Genomic DNA, 6,485 nt, shown 5'->3' on the forward strand with positions numbered 1-6,485 from the left:
CCAGCATGTGTTGTCTGAGTGGCCTGGGCCTTAATGTGCTTATTGATTGTGCTCCCTGTAGGGGTGCATTTTAGGATTGACTGGACACAGAAATGTTGCACTCTAATAATGGCTCACATACAAATGTATTAAATCTGTATTGTGCTAAATTGTTATACAGCACTCAAGTGCATGCAACATTACTGTTTAAATATAAATCTTCTGCTTAATATGTACATTTCTGATGTTATTTCCAATGAGATCATCCATCAAATAACAACTATGTCAGAGCAACCGATCTGAAGATGTTATATCAGCACATGCTTACAGGTCCACAGCATCACATCTTAAGCAAGTCGATTTCATGTCATTTAGAGACCAATTAAAGGATTTGTGTGCAACACTCCGGGTGTTTTTGAAGTTATTAATACAGTTTCAGTCTTTCTACTTCAAAATTTCATGTTTAGTTCAATCTGCTACTTCATTGTAATTATTTGTGAAATTTACTAGCAATTTCTGAGTGAAAATTGAAATGTACAATAACATTGGATGAGAAACAGACTTTTCTTTTGGTGTGTTCAAGAGAGAGCAAGCAATGTCCGAATCAGATGATGTCAGACTTAAATTTCACGTCTCTTCTCATCCAAAGCTATCACAAAGCTTTAGATGACTTGACATGCAGCACATGAGCTGTATGAACTATTTTTATAGTGATTTTGAAGCTTGAAAGCACCTTGTTGTAATTTCCTAAAACGGTCTTCTTTGTGAAAGTCAAACAGGTTTGAAATGACATGAGGGAGAGCAAATGACGGACTTTTCATTATTGGGTGAACTATACCTCTAAGTCCACGTTTTTCAAGATAGATGTGAATGTGATGACAACGATTTGATTGTTTGTTTGAGCGTACTTGTGGTGCGTGGGTTTTGTGAGGTGTTTTCATGTCTGTGGCTGACGAGGGGGACAGAGACAGTTCCTTTGGGGGAGTGTCAGCAGGTGTGCTGTGAAATCTTCAGCTGCTAAAGTCACACAGGTCTGTCTGTCTGTGTGTCTCCAGGCCAGTGTCTCAGTGCAGTCTTTGTCTTTTGTGTGACAGTGACCTTCAGAACACCTCCACATGACCCCCAAACATCTAACACAGGGAACACAAAGCACAGAGGGGCCACCTAACACCTGGCACTGTAGCTACTATCACAGAGAGCTCGATCCCTGCGTCTCGGGTCATGCAGACAGACGGTGGGTGGAAGACAGCAGGAGCACAGTCTGAGTGCTGGTCTTCAGTGGGTGTAGAAGCCATAGTAGCCCGCGTCACTGCAATTGTCCTTTTCGCAAGCCTCCGCGCTGCGGTTGGGAGGGGAATTTTCCGTGCTGGACGTGTAAGGCGACACGCGCCTCTTCTTGCTCTCTCCTCCCTCGAACAAACCTGAGTCAGCTGAGTCCACCGATTTAACCGAGGGGGCTTCCATCCAGGCGTCCTCCCCGGACTCTTTGGACTTGTCTTGGTGCAGCGGCTGGCGCTGGGGATCCAGGAGCGACGGGGAGGAATGGAAGCGCGAGTTCACCGCTGAGGGAGACGAAGACGCGGCTGGGGACGAGATGGTTCGGAACCAGCCGAGACTAGACCCGGGTTTACTGTGGTGTGGGTGATTAAGGTACTGCGTTGAGGGCCGTCCTGAGCTCCACACTCCTGCGTTGGTGCCAGAAACCGGCCCGGAAGCGAAGGGGCTTTCAGAGTAGTAGCCCAGAGGGTGGTGTGGGGACGTCTGAATCGGAAACGGCTTGTGTAGGGTGTTGGAAGTGTATTCGCTCTCGTATGCATTGAACTCGATGCGATTAGGCGGCACCCCCTGCTGTGCTGGCTGGGCAGGTAAAAGCGGCTGTGGGGGCTGGCGGCAGGGTCTTTGGGGCACTGCTGGGTCATGCTGACCGGCTCGCGGCTGTAGAAACGACTCTGAGGCAGGGGGCTCATGTATTGATCAGACAGGTATGGTTGATGAGGGTAACAACTGCCTGGGAGGAGCTGCTGGCTCTCATTTGGGGAAGGCGTAAGGCGGTCTGAGTCAGGAGGTGCATAGAGCCTACATGAGGAAATAAAAGGGGACAAAGGTCATCTTCAACTGAAAAAACCCCTTCTGAAATGTTAATATGTTACAGTTTTTCTCAATCGATTTGACACTTTTCTCCAATGTAATGTAATTGTTCTCAAAACAATTAACACAGCTATCTAAACACAAACTTATCTTAACCAAACAGTTAAATTTCACTACCAAATGAAGCACTGCATTTTTTTCTAGTAATGCGTTTATTAAAAGTAAATATTTACATCAAATCTATATGTTTGTTCTCTAATGATTATAAAACATAGTCTGCTGTAGATGCACAAATACACTAATGAAAATACAAGTTTATTGCAATTCTTCAACAGGGAGTTTTGTTTTATATATATTGTGTATATCTAACCGAAATAAAAAATGTTTATCCAACTCCAAACACCTATGTGAAAAACTAATTGCCCCTTTAAAATCTGTTTGTGCCACCTAGAAGCAAGAACTGCACACAAAGTCTTCTGATAACTAGAGAGCAGTCTTTTACAGCACTGCGGTGTATATTTATGTATATATGTGTATGTATATATATATATATATATATATATATATATATATGCTCTTGCTCCATTCAAAATAAACTTGATTGTCCACCTGAATGTTCTCAAACATCAATTCTGAAAAATGTTTGGATGTTTACTTGTAAAGAGCAGAAGTTGTCCTAGGAGGACTACAAATATGCACTAAAATAAAAAAATCATAGCAAAAATATTTACATAGAAATATAGACTTCTCCACTTGCACCTCTTTCTTTACCCCTCCTCCATTATTTATTCATTTATTTATTTATTTGTTTGCATATTCTTTCCCCCCTTTTCCCCTTAATAGTCAAAGCAATTATGATAAATGTGTAAACAATTAGGAAAACTGTGTTTCCTGTGTGTTATTAAGTGAGCAGTTATTAGTTTGGGGCCATGTGAAAATATGCCATGTACATTTGATGATATGACAAATTACAGAGTTTTGTTTGTTGTGTTTGGACAAATGGTACATAAATCTTTGTGATTTGTGTAAACCTTTTTTCAGATATTTTAAAGTACTGGTTGGTTTTACTAACTATTATGAAAACATTTGAGCATTTTGTTCACAGTGTTTTGAGAAAATTATTTGCATGATTTGTAATTTGTATGAAATAAATGAAAACGTACAATTTGGTCAGGACAGTTACAAAGTGTTCAGCTCACTGTGTTAACTGTTTTGAGAACAGTGACCTGAGTTTGGAGAAATGTGTCAAATTGATTGAGTAAAACGGTAATATTATGTTAAAGGGGTCATATGATGCGATTTCAAGTTTTCCTTTCTCTTTGGAGTGTTACAAGCTGATTGTGCATAGATCATTGCAATGCACTGCATCACAATGCAATCACAATGCACTGGGCCAATCAGAGCACACTGCGCTTGTCGGAGGGAGGGACTTTGTAGAAAACGAAGCGTTTGAGAGAGGCGGGGCATAAAGGACCTACAATAATGTACAGTATTTGAAAAATAATGTGTTTTTTGAACATTAAAGCATGTCAACATATTCTGTTACACCAAATACACAAAATAATGATCTTTAAAAAAACATCATATGACCCCTTTAATAATGTTGCACCATTAATTAAACTGAGAATGAAGTTCCTGAATTTTAATTGAATTCGAATTTAGGTAGCAAACAAGATGCAGAATTGAATGTTGGCTTGACTAAGTCTTTTTTTGTAAAAAGAAAATAAAAAGAATTAAAAAGTCTTGAAGTTTGAAGGTTTATAGGCTTGTAGATAAATAGATGATAGATAGAAATAGTTAGATGATAGATAGATAGACAGATAGATAGTAATGTAAATTACAAGATGTAAAGATGTAAATGACAAGTAGTGCTCCACAGAGACCAATTTTCTGTATTTAATTTACTTCAGGCTTACTTACGTGTCATAATTGTCCCGGAAACCTTTAGCAAAGGGGTTATGATCTATTTTCAGCTGAGTGATCTGTGAAAGAAATGGCAGAGGGAAGAGGTTGGAGAAAGGGCAGAGAGAGAGAGAGGGTAAGAGTAAAGTCACATGGGTACAGGAAGCATAGTCAGGGAGACTGATAGATCACTGCTATTACGAAATAATTAATGAATTACACCCATACTCTTTGCTACAGCCAGACTTAACATCTTCTGCACATACACAACACTTTACAGACATTACAGACTCAAAGTGCAGACATAACACAACTCTCTCCTCTGGGTCATCCCACACTGTGATGACATGTATCTTTGTTTGCTGTAAGCAGTGGTTATGTGGCAGTTGCAATCTGATTAATAAAAGAATAACCCACAGCATGATGCATTCAGATGACGTGACTTACATCTGCATTCTGGTAGGCAGTGACGGCAATGAACTGAGTCTCAGGGAAGACAAACATCTGAGTTTTCGAGGTCAGAAAGGGGTCCTCCGTTCCATCCTCTTTCACCTCCACGATGTGAAGACGTGGTTGGTATTTATGGAGCGACTGCAGCACTATCATCTGTATTCCAAGCAATGCAATTGTTAGAGAAATAGTGCAGATATGCTATGGTGTTATATATTCTACCTAACTGATAACCATAATCTCTGTTTGACTACAACCAATGATGACAGAGATGACTCAGGTTTGGGTGTGTTGCAGTAAGTCGGCTTTAATGTAGGAGTTTATTATTATAATAAATTACCTGTCCTACATTGTTAGAGCTGCCTTTGTTATTGGTAAGTTTCAGTTTGCCAAAGGAAACTTCCTGTCTCATCCAATGATTCCCAGTGTTGGGAGAGTCTGGGTGCGTATACATTCTGTTTCCTGTAAAAAAAACATATAAAAAATTAAAAATGAAGCACTTAAGCATAAATATATAGGTACTGAATGCAGTTTAAATATTCATGTCTTTACACCATATTTTACTGTCAACGACACAGTATTTTATTGATATACACCATTTAAAATACCATTTAGGTTTGGGGTCAGTATGATATTTTAATGTTTTTGAAAGAAGTCTCTTATGCTCACCAAGGATGCATTTAAAAAAAAAAAATACAGTAAGTAATATTGTGAAATATCATTACATTTTAAAATATTTAAATTGTTATTGTTTCTTTTTTGTTATTGTTTATTTTCTATTCTAATATATTTTGAAATGTAATTTATTCCTGAAACTCCAGTATTCATTGTCACATGATCCTTCAGAAATCATTCTATGCTCAGGAAACATTTCTTATTATTCAAAGTCGTAAACAGCTGTGCTGCTTAATATTTTTGAGTATACTATAACAATTTTTTTTAGGGTTCCTTGATAAATAAAACATTCAAAAGAACAGCATTTATTTGAAACAAAAACGTTTTGTAACAATCTTCTTATTAGCAGTCTTTACTGTCACTTTTGATCAATTTAATGCATCCTTGATGAATTAAAATATATATTTAAAAAACATTTACTGACCCCAAATGTTAAGGGTAGTGTATTTTATTTATTATTTAATTATTTTTAATATTTGCTTATTTTTCATACAAAAATATTTGTATATTTTATAAATTTTTATTATATTATATAATTATTATAATTATAGAAGTGCCATATTTAGGTAAGGAAAGGTCAGGAGTTTAGGTAGAGAAAAACTAGGTTGAAACAGGCAGAAGTATGAGTATTTAAATGTTTGCACTTTGTAAATTGATTGGTATAAGCCAATTAAGAGTGCAATGTCAAATGTTGACTACCATGCAGTCTCCTTTGAACAGCAGTTGCAGTGCAGAGCTGTTGTGGTGGGCCACATGCTTAAGTTCCTCTGATTGTGGCATACAGTGGTATCAGAAACACTCATGCATTTCTAGCCACAAAAAGACAGAGCTATTGGTATGTGAAGTTTTCTGCACTGTTCAGAAAAGACTCACACTGTGAAAACCACAATGCAGATAAAGACATTTATCTTGTTTGTAGGGTTTAAAAGTAGATAGTGGGCAGAAAAAGGCACCGTGTGACTGTTGGGTACCTGGCATGTTGCCTTCTGCCTTGCCGCACTGGACCCATTTGCCTCCCCATCGCTGATTTCGTGAGTGCGGATCATGATCTCCTATACTAAGTAATTGAACAGATTGACGCACCAAAATAAAAAGATTAAGTGACGGAAGAGCGCGGTGCTGCAAGAACCACATCCACGTATATGTTATAATGAGCCGAGGGGTCCAATGAGCTGATGTTAAAGCTGAGGAAAGGGAACATCCTCCTGTTGACAGACAGATCAGAAAACACAAGATAAGATCACATTATTAGGGGTGCAATGATAGTAAAATTTTGGTCAATAGCGATAAGCTGACAAACAAATATTTTTGTTATAAATATATACTTTTTTAGATTTTGTCTAAAACAAATAAATACATTAATATAAATATAGATTAAAACATAATATAAA

At 38.0% G+C, this 6,485-nt stretch overlaps 1 pseudogene; it reads right to left on the minus strand.

The window, feature by feature from the left end:
• Positions 1-1,154: 1,154 nt before the first annotated feature.
• Positions 1,155-6,485, minus strand: part of LOC107754095 (eomesodermin-like) — an 18,301-nt pseudogene continuing 12,970 nt past the window's right edge.

This window comes from Sinocyclocheilus rhinocerous, unplaced genomic scaffold (assembly GCF_001515625.1).
Source record: "Sinocyclocheilus rhinocerous isolate Xijiao unplaced genomic scaffold, SAMN03320098_v1.1 scaffold502, whole genome shotgun sequence".
Classification (NCBI taxonomy): Eukaryota; Metazoa; Chordata; class Actinopteri; order Cypriniformes; family Cyprinidae; genus Sinocyclocheilus; species Sinocyclocheilus rhinocerous.